Genomic DNA, 17,393 nt, shown 5'->3' with positions numbered 1-17,393 from the left:
CTAAAGCCATATACAACATACAAATTATGCTGAGTCTTTCCCACAGTGAAGAAACATCTCAAGGTGCCCTGCTAGCATGAGTTACCCAGTTAATGCATTGGCACAAGATCTCCGTGTACCGTTTCTCACAGAGGTTTGGATATACTAACCTATATTTTGTGGGACCTAGAAATTAAATGATGCTGAGCCCTTTGCCAGACTTGTGTAGTGCCTGAATTGGGCAAGGTTTGTCCCTGGCTGTTTTCATAAGACTTCTGCAACGTTGTCATTTTTTTTCTGCTTCTTGAATATGTCAGCTATATAGGTCCATTCAACCAAAGAGTCTTATAAAATACTTCATTATTAGAGTTCTTATTTTTATTCCTATCTTTGCCGTCATTAAATCAATTTCAAGGCCAACAGGAGCTGATGAAAAATGCCAACTGCTTTTATACCCCTCTGGGCTTATTTTCTCATGGAGACTTGCATGCTGTAATATTTTTCAAGGAAAACCCCAAAAGGTACAGAGACCAATGATGCATTTAGGAGGCTTTGTGGGAAATGCAGGTGTTCTGTGCTGTGACAGGATTATAGACCAGACAGCGCAAGATTCCCTGTACCTGCAGTATCCCATCGGTCCTGCTTTTGTTTCACTGGTCTTTCAAACTTCAAGTCTTTCTTGTTGCATTGCTTCCAAGATTTCTGAACTTCTAGTGAGGTCCCTCTCCCAGAGCTGTGCTGGATGTTGGAGGCTAGAAGGAAGCAGTAAGTCTGTTTCAATTTAACTGAGCCGGTAGCTCTGATTCTGATCCCAGCGAGGAGCTGCTATGATGAGCCAGAAGAATCTTCCGCAATTACGCGTTAGCTCAGGGCAGTACCTGCGAGCCTCCACCTTTCTGCACTGTGCCAGCACTGAGTTTGCAAAGCAGGTATCTTCCTGGCTCACAGAAATTGCTCACAGTAATAGACTTTCACATCTGTTTTTCCCACTGGCCTCAATCCATGTTGGTCAAGTTTGCCAAATGTTAATGAATCTGTAGGGGGTTAAAATCCAGGCAGTGACTGTGCTGAGAAAGACTCACAACCCTCTGTCCTGGTCGGAGTGATTCCCAAGCTCACGGAGTGTCTCCTGAGGAAGGTTCTGTAATTGAGCTGGAGACTGACAGTGAATCTATACGTGTGATGGCTGCTTCATTGTTAGGATAAATGAGCAGAACATCTTTTCCAAACACACAGATCTTGCAGACTGTCTTTGAGTTTCTTAAAGTCTTCACTGCAAAAATATATCATGCCCATTACCACGTTTGAGTCCACTTCAAATCCACTCTGGTAATATTAGCTATAAATATGCTCAAACAGATAATGGCAAAGTATCAACCATCACAAGAGGAAGTAAATAAATGGAGGCCATGAGTTCATGTGTGCTTCAAAGAGGTTCTGTCCTGCATCCCCCTGAGTGATCCTGCAGAGGGTTTTCATCACCAGGGAAGCCTAGGGAACAATGGAGAAATGGCATTGAGCCGTGAGCAGCTAATAAAATATTGCATGGCTGAAACATGTTACTGGCCGCAAGTCTTGAAGGATTATGTCAGAGATTTGCAGAAACAGAAAAACAACCTAAGACTTTCCTCTCCTCCAGTTCCATCTCTTCTGTGTTGTGTCCAGCAGTTAAACTTTAGGGACGGGACAGACAGAGGTGCAGAATTCATCTCATTTTCCTCCATAGACTGTGGAAAGAGCCTAATGTGGAAAGAGCAGGATGATGTTTAGTGGCCCAGGTGGGGTGTGATGTCTTCAGCACAGAGAAGCTTCATCTGTGGTTTATCAAGAGAAGTCCATTGTGTTGTGGAGTTTATAAAGAGCTCTGGATCGAGTGAAATAGTTTTGCCAAGGCAGCAATAATCTTCATCCAAAACGCTTATTATTGGGCTATTGTAAATGCCATAGGTGAATTGTGGTGCATAAGGTCAAGGGACAATTGCTTCCATCTGTCTGAAATATACTCTGAGAGCCTATTAGTACATCGTGTTTAGTGTTATCCTGGCTGAGTTAATTCAGTCCAGCTCTGGCCAAGTGCCACTACATAAACCTCGCTGACATTTTCATTTCCATTTCCAGCAGCCTTTGCTGGCAGCAGACCCTCTGATTGCCTCCCACTCAAGTTTTAAAAACTTTGGAAGAATCTCTTCTTTGTGTAAAACAATTTGATCTTCTTTCACTGCCCAAGAAAACACATCCTGGCAGGAACATCACTGAAAAAACTGATACAACCAGCTCCAATAGACTTTGGTTGTTTATTCTGTGTCTTCAACTGGCACCTCCTGCAGATGGAGACCAAAACAAGAGGGAATGAAAAGTGAGTTGATAGAGGCCTATACCGTTTCTCTGTATCACCTTCAATGATTGGCCACCCAGAGTTGTAGGAAGGGTCCCTGAACGTCTGTGGGAGCTGCTGTAACAGAGGAGGACGTGTCTCTTCGCTTACAGGCTGACCATTAGCATCCATGCCTGTGGCATGGCCAGTGGTACGCCACTGCTAACTAGCTTTTTCTGGAAATCCAATCCTCTTTCTCCAATCCTTCCTCCAATTACTAAATTTCCCCTCCAAACTATAATGGGCGACAAGAGAAGAACACCCAACAGCAGCAGTCCAGATAACTTGTTCAGATGGAGATGTCAACACTGAGGACATTTACATTTGGACAAAGAATATCAGTTTAAAGTGTCTAAGGGGTGAGATTCATCATACTTTAGGTGTCCAGAGAGTGGATGTCAACAGCTGAGCTAAGGCATCTAGATTTTTTTCTTCTTCAACAGAGACAACTTATCCTCAGATGTTCAAAAGAGAGGATGACTAACCTATCCTTTAGCTATAAAAGCAGTCAACGTGGCTAGCTGAGATGTCAATACGTATTTTGCAGATGACTCAGGGTGGGATTTAACTGAAGTGCCTCACACAGTTGCAGAGCAATGGCTGATCCCAAGTCTATGGTCACACATCATCATTTGTCAGCAGCTCATCTGGCTCTACTATTGATGGTTTAGGGAAAAAATATCACCAGAGTCTGGTCCTTTTGAACCTGATGACTGAATTTCCCCAGACTCTAGCAATAGTAAGATCAAAATCCAACACCCTTCTGACTCTGATGTCCTGTCGCAACAGTTTAGCTGCAAACAGATTGCTCACATCAGGCATCTGTATCTCTATACATGCAAACAGCTCACTCAGAAAGTAAGCTTCTGAGTACGCTGCGGTGGGGGGACACGGAGGATACAGAGGGAGCTGATGTAGGCTGTTACCTTAGCAACAATCTCCATCTGGTAGGAATCTGAAGCAGGCAGTCTGACCCCTGGCAAAAATGTTTGAATGTTTAATGACTTAAATAACCGAGTAATTCTAGGCTGTTATGAAAGGGAGTAGCATGTAGCCCCAGTTGAACATCACTTGTAACCATAATAGGTGAAGTCAACATGGTCTCCTGTTTCTCATGCTTAGGCTTTGGCAAAGGTGATATGAAAGTACATGCATGACACTGTGTTTGAAAGAAAATGGGCCTGATTTTCCACTTAGACCAAATTTATGTTATTGTAACTCCATACAGTTACAATATTCATGGATCAGTATTTCTTTCTAAAAGGAGAAAAGGTGGTTTAGAAGATTGGTAATATATTAATGATGTCAAGCAGTTATACAGCATTGTTAATCCATAGATTTCAATACCCATTAATGTCACAGAAGGGGAGGGTACAATTCCACTTGCATTTCACCTAATAATTTATTTAAAATCCTTTTTATTATTATTTCACTGTGTGTTTTGGTGTAACTGAATAATTCTAGACTGATACTCTGGAGAGTTTGGCTCAGCCTTGAGTTTGTTTCATGGACACTCTGTAGGGCCCTTTTTGGCTGAAGTCTTGTTAAGAAGTAATAGAAAAAGACTGTACAGGGCTGCCTGCTTTAGTGGTCCTAAATCCCAGAAGATTTAGGATATATTCTAGAGTGCCATCTGTTGTTTCTTTACCTGCAATTAACTTGAAATCAAACAAAGATTTAGGTTGGAAGGCCACTTTGGAGATCCATCTAGTCTAACCCCCTACTGAGAGCAGGACTCAAAGTAGGGCTTACATACAGGCAAAGACTCTTGCCGTAGGCATGTTCTTGACAAAGGCTCTTCCACCTGAATCAAAGAGCTTCGCTCTGGGGAGACTTCTACCTGCACGCGCATTTATTTTGTGGCTTCTTTCTGAGTGACAGGAGAAAGATAAATTGCAATATAGATTTGAGGGGTTTACTGTGTTCTGCTGGAACCTCTTATTGCTACAGGCCAGCAATAATTGACTTTTTAGAAATTATAATGCCCATCTTACTATTCATGCCTCATTTTCTATTGTATCATGGGAATGGCTATCTGGTTACCTACTTTTCCTGTGGTAGAAGCCATTTCATGCAGACCAAGTGAAAGCTGGTCACCTAACACCTATTTCAGCCTTCTCTTACCCTGTGCCTTTCATATTCTTTAGTACAGAACTATGGCTCTTCCTGGGCTTTGGCCCACACCGCCAGCAGCAACCCTCCCACTCGGGTTAGCAATCCATGCTTTCTTCATAGTCCTGCATAGATTCCTCAAGTTCTCAATATTCCCTGGTAAAATAAGCTGAAATACTTATTTCTTTTCACTAACACTCAACAGAGCCCAGGATGGCCATCTCAGAAGGAAGGACCTTCATTAATTAACCATTTAACACTGGCTGAGTCTGCCTGGGTAACTGTCATGGAAATGGCTTCTTGCAGGATGCTTTAATATGTTTCAAAGATTCCTGGCTCTGGGGCTGCCAGTGATGACAACCACCGTGCTTCTCAGGGTAAAAAGCCCTGGGGTAATATGAAAAAAAGAAATAGAGGTGACAGTCAGGCTGTTCTCTGACCTCCTCCCTGTTCTGTAGTTTGCAAAAGGTGAGAAGACTGAAATAGTTCTTAAAATAGGGGAAGCAGCCAGTTGCCACACCTCAGTCCTTGATCTCTTTATTTCTTTGCATTAGTGACTCAAAACCGATGAGGTGTGTGACATTCCCCCCACCAATGCATGAGGTCCAAGAAGCTGATGTGGTTTGTAGTAGTTGAAATATTTCATTTATTCACAGAAAGTTTTATTTTGCCTTTTAATCTTTATAAATCAAGAAGATTTACATGCAAGGAAGTCAGCATCATTTGTTACGGTTTAACTGAAACGTTATTTAGCTGGCAGAGCCATGCCTTGCCCTCCCCATATACCCAAAGGCTCCTCGGAGATTCAAACATCACACCTCCATGCCTTGCAGCCCATCTTTGCTTTGGTGGCAGCTATCATCAGAGAACTGCATGTCTGTGCCCTGTTCTGATATGAAACACAGAAATCAGTTATTCTATATGAAGATTTGGCCACCACTTCCTTGGGCATAAGTAAATGGGAATGGGGTCTTGGGGGGCCACTTTGCCACTCCAGGCAGCTGCCTACTTTGCCTGAGGTCAGGTCAAGTCCTGGCCTTAAAAATGGGTGTTTGGGAATCCTAGTGCCTGGGGTATCTCACTTGCCCAGATGAAGTCTGGCCTGAATCGCTCAGTTCTGAATTACTCCTTTCATGCTACTCACAGAATTTTCAATTTTTGGCCACAGATCAGTAGGAAAATGAACACCCAAGTCTCACTCACTCATATAATTTAGATTTTGAAACACAGTTTAATGTTATCTCTAAATTCTCTGTTAGTATTTGTATAAAGGAGAAAAATCAGATAAAAATCCAAGCATCTTGAAGATCCTGTGACATGAAAAACCTTTGCAAAAATTGTGGGGTTCTTGTTTTGGTTTTTAAAAAAAGGACTCCATTAAGCACAGGTTTCATATTTCTATAAGGATCACAAAACTGAGATTTCTTTGCAGCAAGCAAACAGACGACTGTGTGGGGATGGATGCAATGGCAAATGTAAGCTGAAAAGAGACAAATTAACTAAAAGCCTGGATCTTGTGTGTTCCATAGAGAAAGCTCTGGTAATTGAAATGAAAAACTTCTTTGCCTCATTTCTTTTCACTAAACCTATGCTTGGAAGAAGTCTTTGGTCAAAGTGACAAAAGGTTCCTACGTCTGTATAACTAACATCGCAGCACGTGGAGCTTGAAGCCAGGAGGGGATGGCACCATGTTCAAATCACTCAGTACTCCAAGGTCTGTGTTTTCTCAACGCATCCAGAGCAAGGGCTCAAAGCGCAGCCTCCTGCACCCCAGCTGAGTGCTCCAGTGCTCAGGCTGATCATCATTCTAGGATGGATTGGTCTTTTTCTGTTCTTAATGAAACTTTTCAAAAGCTTCTCTGACTATTCTGATGCAAAATGAAAACAAATGTGCAAACCTCAAATAGTTTCACAATTCATCTTTTCCAGCCATGCCAGATTCTTGGAGTGCGTCATTAATCTTTTCAGTGGGATAGCTGGGTTTCTTACTAGGGATTTGCTTCTTGCTTACTTTGGAGCTGTAAGTCTCCTGTCTTCTCCCACACTCTCCATGGATAAATGAGAGGTAGTGCAAAGACCGTGCCTCTGACGAAGCCCATGCTGCTGCTGGTTAGGCCCTGCCTGCCCAGTTCCTGGCAGATAAACCTTCATCTTGTGATGCTTACGGATGTCAGCTGTGACATCTGTTCCCTGATTTTCAGCAGTTTCATGGGTTTTGCACCCTGTTCCTGAAGGGCTGCTGGATGTAGCTTTCTAATTTAGGAAGGGCTTCCATTCTCAGTTGGACACAATGTTCAGTCCCTGCTAATCCGTTCTGTTTTATGAAAGGCTCACGAGTACAGCCAGTTGACAAACTGCTCTAGGAGCAAATAGATTCTTCCATGTTTGCCATCGTTACAAATCCAGACAAAACATCCTTGTTTTTAAATGCTGCATGTGTGTTTGAGTTACTAACAGACCTGTGGTCTTTGTCTAATGGGAGTGGAAACACGTGGACATAACAGAAACTAAATGCATTAGCCTGGCTCTATGGTTACTAAGAAACAGAAGGATGCTGGTACACTATACTTATTTCATTCCCAGATGACAAAGGGATGCTCAGACTAAAGTAAAAGTTTCTTTTTTTAAAGCAGTTGTATTTCTGTAATACAAGAGCAAGCAGCCCTTCTTAACCTGCACAGCCAGTACATGGTCCTGTTTGTTTTGCACAGTCTGTCCTTTCAGCAAAAGTTGATATGCACCTTTGTTTACTTAATTAGTTTTTCTCTTTTTTGTATTAAACCATGTTGCCTTCAGCAGATCATGTTTTATTCCCAGAAGGTAAAAATAATGAAAAGGAATTACTCCAGATGAAGCAAAAGTTCCCACCTTCTTTGCAGCTGAACTTCAGAAAATCAGCAAGACAAGTTAGAAACAGAAGCAAAGATGGGTGTCAGGTCTGGTGGGTGTCAGTGTTAAGCTGAAAAGGGGTGAGGACTTCTTCAGCTGGTCTCTGCTCAGCCATCTCTCTCTGCCGGGAACACCAGACTCACTGGACAGCCAAGGGAGTGGAGTAGAAACTCCACTGCCTCTTCCTCCTTCCCCTCGGATTTCACGAGCCAGCTGCTTGGGAAATATCCCCATTGCCTCAAAACAACCCAGGGAAGGAAGGCACTGGGCTGCACCGTGAGGATAAGCAGCAAAAAGCTTCCCTTGGGTAAGGCTTTCCTGCTGCCAGCAGCTCTGGTTGATGCAGGCTCCTCGCTGCCTCCATTAGTCATCTCTGCCCACCCGCTGATGTTCATCTGATCCTTCTTGCTTACAGACCCATTTCTTTCTCTATGGTGAGCCCTGGCAGGGAGTTTCATCCCATTCAGCTGTTAATATTTGATTACGCCTCTAGTGAAGTGAACACTCATTAAGTTAATTTCAGCAACAATATAAACATCAAAGGACTGAATTAGTTGTAATAGCGGAATGTGATGGGCTGGCATCAATGTTTATTTATTGCTTTCTGTGGCTTCCTAATGTTGCTGCTGTTGAGGACAGAGCATGGCTTTGGGGGAACTTTTAGGTGCCACATTTCAAACCTGACTTAAAAGTCCTAAATAGTGACTCCCACAGAGGAGAGCAGAGGTTTGCAAGACCTGGCCTGAGTGTGGGGTCTGACTCTCCTTGAATATGTCAGCTATGGAAAATAATGGATATAGATAAGAGTTAAGATTTCACTGTGCTCCTTACATCCCTCTAGAAGACTGACAGCTCTCAGCTGCTTTGTCCTCACTGGTTCAGATGAGCATGGGAAGATTCGGGATAAGTTCAGCTCACCAGGAGTCTGGTATTTCTAACGGAAAACTCTGTGTTGTTTTGCTCTGGTTTTCCCTTTCAAATCCCCCCAATTGATTTCCATTAAAATTATAAATAAACTAACATTTTGTGGGGATGTTTAGGTTTTGACTGTTCACAGCATACTGAAATGTGCACTCTAACCTTTTGTTTTCCTCTTGCTGCTGGTTCACTGTGAGAAGCTAAAAGGCTTTTGCTAAAATGACTTACATTCTCTTAAAGCCTGAATGTTACTATTGATGATGAATGTTGCATAGTCACTGTGAGCATTTATAATGTAAAGCAATATTGTGATATGTAAATGTTGCCATAAAACTTTCCTATCTAAACAGATTTTGAAATGAAACAAAAATATTTACGTGGTTCACACCTGTTCCACAGGAAATGAGAAATATTGGCTTTTCAAAGCTTGTTTTCATCCCAAGTTGAAACAAGTATCAATTACCCCTGAAAATATTATTATTTCTGGCCATCCTTGTTATCTTCCCTTAAATAACAAACCTTTCCACGTTTTCTCCTGCCACTCTGCACCTGGTTTCCCATTTCTTCATTTTGTGTCCATTACCTGGTGCTACCCAAACCCCGGGAACCGCTGGTTTCTCAGTATTCCAGCACTACCATTACTCTCTTGATTTTCACAGCAGGGCATACGAGGACTCTGCAATTGGCAGAACTGAGCTAATTGATTGCCTCATTTAGCTCTTTGAAGACTGAAACAATTGCACGAAGTCCCTGGTTCAGTAACGGATGAGGATTTGGAAGCCAATGAAAGGCTTTGCTTGTGTTGGGCATGACATATAAATATAAAAACTGTTGTTTTATCTCCTGTAAGTATAATTACCTAGTCAGATGAGCGATTATAGCACTCTCAATATTTGCTCTGGAATTAAAGCACTTGCAGGGCTATAAAGTACTGTACATGCTCTGGTAAATCAAATCAACTTGAAAATGACATCATGTATTATAAAGTAAGAGCAAGAATAGGAGGCAGGGACCTTGATTCACAAAAGATTTCAGGGGATGGTTTCATGGGACTTGTCTTTGCTGTTCCTTCCTCTCCCTGGATTTTGGGCCATTCTCATTTTTTCCAAGTCGGTGTTGCTTCATCCAAGATTAGATTTATCAGACGGATGAAGGGAGGTGCAATCATCCACCACAGCCCTCCTGCTGTGCAAGCACCTCTCAGTGACCCCAGCCAGGTTGTAGCTCTGCGGCTTGGTATAACCTTCCAGTTCTTCCTGTGCATTTCCCACACTGCACGCACCCCTGTTCAGACACTGGAGATGGGTAGCTATATGTTGTACCAACCTCTGCATTTGAGTTTTGTCCTGGTCCAGCTGCTGTCTGTTGCAGTTTTAAACTCATTCCTCAAATCCAAAATTCATTTGAAGAGCCTGTTAGAGAGAGAAAAGAAACCATTTACTCCTCTTGCCTCTGTTCTTACAAATGTCTCTTTATATTTTCATTCTCCTTGAACGCTTAGCAGCAATTCTTTTCAGACATTCTAAATACTACTAGCAGTTCCAGGTAGCAGGGCAAATATTATTGCCTTACAAATGGAATTGCCTGCTTGCTTTCCCCTTCTCGAGGGGAATTCAGGAGGAATGGCCGGATGGTGGGCTAAGAGTGACTTGGGTATGGCTCATGTACTCTCTATCAGGTTATTTCCATTTAATGCGTACTGACATTCTAACAAGTCTTTGTAAAATGGCCACGCATTTGCTAGAGTCATATCTCCAGTTCATAGAGCACATGTGTAGAACAGCATTTTATAATCACTCTTTACTGTAGACATGCCTTAAATCTTTTATGTTAATATGTGATGGCTGCTCTATACTTGAAATCTCAGAAATCCTCTAACAATGCCTGGTTAAACAGGAAAACAGTCTTATGAAACAGCATGATACTGGGAACCGCACCTTCGGGGTCCTGTTCTTCACTTAATAATTCATTTCGATTTCTTGATTCCTCAGTTTACCCATCTGCACATTAATGTATTCCTGACAAGGCACTGAGATACTTTGGTTATGGAGCCTTGCACAGCTGGGAATGATGCTGATGTTTTTCTTTAGCATTTGACTGGCTGGCTGAGATCCTGCAGAGTTGATCAGATCAACTCTGATCAAAACTTCTTAACTTTTTTTCATTGCAGGAGGTGTTAGTGGTTTCAAAGTGTATGTTTTCTGAGCAGTGAGCATCTGAGGTGCACAGAAATAACTAAATAAAATACAGAAAAGACAGTATTAACTCACTGTCATTAATTAAAGTCCAGTGTAAGTGGAAATTTTCTCAGTCCAACTAACTAAAGCAGGCATCATAAAATGCTCATATTTGATTTCTTCCTTTCTCTTCCTTTCCATCAACTATTTAACAGCAGACAGCAGGTAAAAGTGAACACACGCTGTTTGTCTCCACTGCTTTTCCAAAACATGCTCGAGGCTGTTGAATGTGCTCTGAAGTGTTAACGCTGAACTTGGCTTGTTAAATGAATAAGCCCAGCTCGCTGGGGGTGCCTCCTCCTTGCTTCCCTTGATCTTGCATGGTCCCCCAGGTGCTGAGCATGGGGGAAGATCAGCCCCTGTTAGTAAGCGTGAGTGACTGCTAAGTCGGAGGGATCTGATCAGCACTCCCATGCTGGCACTGGGATTCTGGCTGCAGAAGAAAAGCAGTTGTCGCCATGGACACCAAAACAGGGAGGATTAATGAGAAAATATCGATAGGGTAAAATGTCAGTGACTGAAAACTAAACTGGCATGTGATCTTTAAAGGAGAGCAGTGAATCATCTCTTAGTTGTGGTAGGTGAGGTGATCTCTGACTGCAGGGAAGCTTTGACTTCGGGGAAATCCAAGGGGTAATTTGCATCTTTCATTATTATTAATAGCAGTGTTACAGTACTGGAGCAGCATCCCAGGGTGTTTCGATGCTGGATAACCAGAAAACAAAGAAGGTGTCAGGTCCTACGAGTTTGCTGTCTGAGTACCAGGAAGGAACAAGGAGGGGCGGGGAAGACTGAGCTGAGAGCCAGGGTATCTTAGATGTCAGACTGCTGAGCCCTGACACATTCAGGGTCAAGGTCGAAGCTCAGACAAGGGCACATCCACAGACTCTGGGAGCAGTGTCCGGTTAGGTGCCAACCTTGCAGGATAGGGGACGGTTGCTGCTTTAGGTTCTCCCTTGCCTAGTCCATGCCTGCAGTATTTGCTGCAGTGTAACACAGCCCCGACGTGCCCTGGGTGTGAAAACACATGACAAGATCTTCCATCCCCTCACCACTGCCATGGGACAGCTGTGATTTGGGAAGATATTTAATACAGTCTGCTTCTCCAAGAACTAACAAAGGCTTTACAAGTTAGCCCATTTATCATTCCAGAGGGGGATTTTCTCATCAGTTTTCAAATCAGAACCTCCTCAAATCCCAGAGCTAATCAGACACTGATTTACTGCTTGGTTTTGCTGTATAATTTGCAAAAATACATCCACAGGCTTGGCTGTAATGGCAGTGCCTTTACATTCTGTAGTTCTCTGAATATATCTGATTACACTAGTCAGAGTGTCGAAGTAGTTGTCGAATGGAAGGGACAACTTCAATAGACCCAAGTTTACTGCTCTGAGGAACTATAGTAGGAGAAAAGGAATGCAAGTAATTCACCAGCTAAAGCAATTTTTGATTGTATGTATGTCAGGCATAAATACATACTTTGCAAACTCACTTTAATGTGTTTCTGCTTCTCTCGGAATATTTAAATGTTCTTAATTTTTTTAAATCGTAAGTTATCTGTGTCACATCGAGATCTGCCTCTAATATTCAAGGAAACTGTCCCAGAATGGCCTTTCCTGTGGCATGAGATATGATGGAGCAGAGACAGGATCTGAAAGATTAAAAGTCCTTACCTTATCATGAAAAACGGGAACTTCAAGGGGTCTTTTCATCAATGCCATTAAGTCTGCAGGTCCCGTCTGATGCTCTCTCAACATATCAGGTATGAGTGACAGGCAAGGAGCTGATTCCTAAGGCAGAGGTCAGGTTTTAGATCAGTTCTCCAAGATTCCCTTCAAGGAAATCTCACGATAACAACACATTGAGAGGATTTCTTGTCAAGAAGAGCAAGACAAGCGCTTTTGTGGTAATAGGGCAGTTCCTTTTCAGAAACTTCCAGGATGAAAATGGACCTTCTTGAACTTAGAAAAAAGAAGAACAAAAAAAAGAAAAAAGAACGAAAAAAGAAAAAAGATGCTTTGTTTGAGGTTTTTTAGGAAAGTAATGGGGTTTTTTCCAGTTCCAAATGAGGTCTCCTCTCCATGTGCAAACGATGGTTTATGCACTTCCTCTCCTCACACACTCCCTAGGATGACTACCAGCTTGAGTAGAGCCCTGTGCTCGTGGAGGTGACCTTTTCCCTTTTACACACTCACTCTGACAATCTTACCATGGGGCACTGTTGCTGTGAGAAGGGGAGAAATGGGTAACAAGGGAGATATCAGGGGAGAGGGAGGGAACGCAAGTCACCACAATCATTCACCAAGACCCTGTGAGATAACTGGGTATTTAGAGAATCAGGGTTCGCAGTTTGCAACCTGACAGTCTCATAAGACAGAGTAAACCCAAAGTATTTTATTTTCCCTATTATACTGTTTTAATAACTTGCTGGTGTTCATTACCGCATTGTTAAAAAGTGTGGCAGACAAAATGGCTATTAACGATTAGACAGTTGTGCTAGGATTTAAAGTCATTATTAATGTTGTTAGCTCCAATTCTGATGTAGACATTTTGGTCATTTCATCATATTGAAAAAGATTTTTTCCCCTTTAATTTCAGGAGATTTTCAGATCTGTTCTTCAGATATATAATGTATTTATTAAAACAATGGTGGTCATTCTGCCTGCCAGACAGACTCTGAAATGACCCTGGAACTGCTGTATGATTGTTGCATTGTTAGTGCTGGATTTTATGATGATTATTTTTTAAAAAGGACTAAAGCAGTGAGTAGGAAGTTAGCTTGCACTATATTATAATTAATGCAGAATAAATCTGACTGTAATCAAGATGTTTTGATTGCAGTCTAGTGGGATTTCTGGATGTCCTTTTTAGCCATGACATCATGCAAACCTGATTTTGACACCATTAGAAGTGAGGAATAGAGATGGGAACTGAGGATGTTGGAAGTAGTCGTGTACAACTAAGCCTAGAGGAGAAGACTACTCAAACCAATTTGGTCCATTCCTGTTCACAGGCAAAGATCAAGCATCTGAGGAGACAGTTGAGGGGACAAATTTCCAGATTCTAATTCACAGTTACTGAAATTACATTCAGGGCCACGATGAATTTTCCCAATTGGCGTTTCCAACACAAAGAGACATTGTCAGTGTCAGAAAATTTTAAAGGTTATGTAGAATGAGCCCAACCATCCTCTGTTGCCTTAAAATCTCCTAACTTTCTCCTCTTGTGAAGCTAATATATAAGAGATTGCTTTGGGATATTTCTCATAATCTTTGTCATCAGTTCTTAACAGTTACAAAGGAATGAAGGGTCCAAATTATCAGCAAAACTGTTTTGAAAGAGTTTCAGTTTTGACATAAAAAAGGCAGGCTAATTAATCAGTGCAGTGACAAGAAAAGATATGGTTCAGTTTTCATAGAAAAATATATCTAAGTATAAATCTAGACTGTTTATTCAGGCTCTGTCTTCAATAATCTCTCCTCTCTCATCCTAAAAATGTCAGCAGGTTCTCCAATTCTTTGTTCCCAAAACCTCTCAAAGGACTTTTCCCCTGACAGCCAACAAACACACTGATGAAACACTAACTCTGCTTGCTCATTTACAACAAGTACTTTTGGCAGCTTAATGCATGTACACATGTTTTCTCAATGCATCAAACAGCAAGATTTGGGATGTAGGAGAAATCTACATTGTTGGCACAGATTTGTTCCTGATGGAGAACACAACAGCATTTGAATAATTTTCAATACAAAATATTTTCTAGCGGACTAACATAACTGTGCCATCTAACAGTCACGCAAGCTGCCCCAACTATTCAAACACAGCTTAGCATCTGCATTGTCTCATATTCACCATGTTCAAGTTTTCAACCAAATCCCGGCTGGTGGTGTGATGGAAATGAAGTGGACAGAAGCTAAGCAGTACTTCCTTTCTGCTGAAATATTTAGACACAAGGACACCACAGCTTTCCTCAGTGAAGAAGAAAATAGTTACATGTGGTATTTGGGAGGGAAATGGCAGCTGGACCTTGGAGAATGGCTCATTCCTTCTCAAGGTGATGATTCCTTCTCAAAGTGTTCCTGAACTCCAGTAGTTCACAGTCTCCCCTTATATCATAGCTTTAATATTAAGAGCTATAAAATGGAGGCCCAGGAGTAGCTCCTTGTGCAGCTCTGCTGCTCCAGCAATGCCTGAGAGTGGTGCAAGCATACCCTAGGGAGGTGCAACCATATGTTGAGCTTAATTTGTCAGTACTGATGAGCCAGTGTCCCCCCAACCTGTTAAGTGAAAGCAAATTAGCAAGCTAGCCATTTCCCATGGCAGGAAAGGCAACGATATCTGTAGCAAAACCCGACAATTTCTGTTATTATCTTTCTGCTGTCTGAAGAAAGGCATTTTCCACAGGGTCAGAAAGAAGGATATTTCACATATAGCCATCATCAATGACTTCAATTCCTCAGTGATTTTTGATTAGCTTTTGAAAGAGAAGGACTGCTGTGCTGACAGGGAATTCTCCCTTTTATTGTGGCATCAGAGCATAAATGAGATATGACAGAACATCTTCAGGTTGCCTTTGGCATAGTTTTGTGTTAAATGCTGCTTTAAATTGAAGGTTTTCTGCATGGCAGTGACAGGACACACCACGTCTACTCTCCTTTTCTGCATAGAGAATTTTCTTTTTTCCAGTTTGGGTTGAATTTATTTCCAGGAAAATTCTGTCCTATTTTATTTTGAAGTACTAAGCTAAATAAATAGGATTTAGATGATTAGAATTCCTAGGTGCACATTTGAAGCATCTCACAAAATCATTAAGGATGGATGAGAGCTTATTTATGTTCTGATGAGGTCTTCTGCTATAGCCTATATAGCTTTGGTAGCCTTGATTTGGAATCAGCACTCAGATGTGTGTGCTCACATTCCTCGACCAAGGGCCACTCGAGCTGAATCCGTCTCTAGTGTCCTGGACTGTCGTCAGGTTCGTTTATTAGGGGAAATACTGGGTGCCCCGTGTCTACAGGAAAATGGGGAACTTGGCCTCCAAACTATACCTCTCATCAGACACAGCATCACAGTCCAGAAAAAACCTCTCAGTAATGCTATTGTTTTGCATGCTTTATAACATGCCTTTTTTTTCATGTGTAGTCACTGTGAAAAGTATTAAAAATGCTGTACAAACCCCACATCATTTAAACAGAGCTTCTGGAGTACAATGCCTCTATTTAAAATCAAAGACAAGCATTGAGGCCAGAGCTAAGAGAAGGATCTGCAACTTCATGGCAATTAACAAAGACAATTACATTCTTATAATGAAGATGAGTTTTTTAAACTCTGTGGTTCTAATTATAATTAGGCAGTCACACATACACATCTCTTGCAGGACACTGAATTTAATTTAACACTTGCAGTATCCTTTTTTGAATACTTAGGCACAAAAATGTGTGAAATCCTGCTCCCAAATGACAGAACTAATTTTCTTTGTCTGATTTAGTGAATTCTTTGTTGTGCAACAGACGCAGAATTTAAGGTTGAAAACAGACTATTTTAAGAAAAAAACAGTTTCTGAAAGAGTTTCTGATTCACCCCTGTGCTGGAGAATCCGCTTGCGCTGGGCACTTGTGTAGTCCTTTGGAGTTCATTCACAGGTTCAAGAGCTGCTCTGAAGGAAAGATTGATGTAGGGTGTTTGTGGAGGTAGCTTTCTCAGGAATCATATCACAGTTTCATATGGGGAAAAGCACAGGAAAAGAACATTATGGTCACTGTTAACTCATTATTCACTTGTTTGAAAATATTATTTTCAATGAAATTTAGCTTTTTAAATCTGATTTAGATGCAGTGTATTAAGAAAGGAAAACTCTGGAGTACAGCATTTCCAGGAAACAAAGATCCTGCAGTTGCCTCAGTTGTGATTTCTTTATATACTCCTGACCTACGCAGATGATAAACACCTAAAGGGGAATACAACTCCTCCTCCTCCTCATGGTCTTCTGGCAAATTTAAGTACCAGTCTGGTCTTGGAGCATCCCATCTGGTAGTAGCTATGTGTCTGGGCGTATTCTTGGCCCAGCTTTCTTGGTGACAGTATCCAAACTGATGGTAATCGTGGTATGTTTCTGCAGACATCATTGCATAGCAAGGATCCCCTGGAGAATCCCCAGGGAAAGGCTTTGGATTAAACAGCAGAGGGAAGGAAGGGGGGTCTTGTGGCTGAAAAGCATGTCTCACTGCCATTCCTTCCGCTTGTTTCTCCAAGGATCTCCAGGATCATTCATTGGGTTAAATCTGTTCCTCACAGCTCCAGGCTGCTGGAGGGAGAAATAAATGATGGCTGGTTTTACAGTCAGCTGCCAGAGCTGCTACACGGGCTGTGCAGCGAGGGAAACCAGGAGACTAATGAACATTCAACAGCAGGCAGCCTTGTGAAATCCCAGTCAGCCTCCTCAAGTTGTCCCAGAAATGGAACAAGTTTCATAGCATTGCTCACGTTGATAGACACCTAGAAGTGACTATACTCCAAATGAGTAGGAAGATGGACAAACTGACAGGCTTAAGTAGAAATGTGTATCATCAGTCATGACTTATGACATACAGGATTTATAGCTCTGATCTCAATCACGCTAGCATGTTAGCTTGCCTGTCACAACTCCTTGTGGTGATGATGCCTTCACTGCATCCCTTGGGAAGAGTGCTGAGTACCCAGCTGCTCCTCTCTTTATAATATTTTCATCATGTCTCACCTAGAAGGTCCTTTATTTTCCTAGTATTGTTCTTTGCCAGGTGCTGACTCTGCACAGAGTTTTGCTAATTGTAATTCAAATTATTCTTTGCAGTTCAGACAAAGGCAACATTTTAATCCATTAGAATGTGAAAGATCAAAGCATCTCA

At 41.8% G+C, this 17,393-nt stretch overlaps 1 protein-coding gene and 1 long non-coding RNA gene across 3 annotated transcripts in view; one reads left to right on the top strand and one right to left on the bottom strand.

The window, feature by feature from the left end:
* The window catches only part of ASIC2 (acid sensing ion channel subunit 2), a 498,112-nt gene that overhangs the window by 62,159 nt on the left and 418,560 nt on the right, over positions 1–17,393 (top strand). The window lies entirely within an intron of this gene.
* The window catches only part of LOC142605099 (uncharacterized), a 37,747-nt gene continuing 21,829 nt past the window's right edge, over positions 1,476–17,393 (bottom strand). The window contains exons 2-4 of the long non-coding RNA XR_012838864.1: positions 12,183–12,470; positions 9,599–9,684; positions 1,476–2,300 (exon numbers count right to left, since the gene is read on the bottom strand). This is a non-coding gene — a long non-coding RNA (uncharacterized LOC142605099). The remainder of the gene's footprint in view (positions 2,301–9,598; positions 9,685–12,182; positions 12,471–17,393) is intronic.

Source organism: Balearica regulorum, chromosome 24 (assembly GCF_011004875.1).
Source record: "Balearica regulorum gibbericeps isolate bBalReg1 chromosome 24, bBalReg1.pri, whole genome shotgun sequence".
In the NCBI taxonomy this organism is placed as follows: domain Eukaryota; kingdom Metazoa; phylum Chordata; class Aves; order Gruiformes; family Gruidae; genus Balearica; species Balearica regulorum.
Note: the sequence above shows the minus strand (reverse complement) of the source record. Positions and strands in the feature narration are given on the sequence as shown.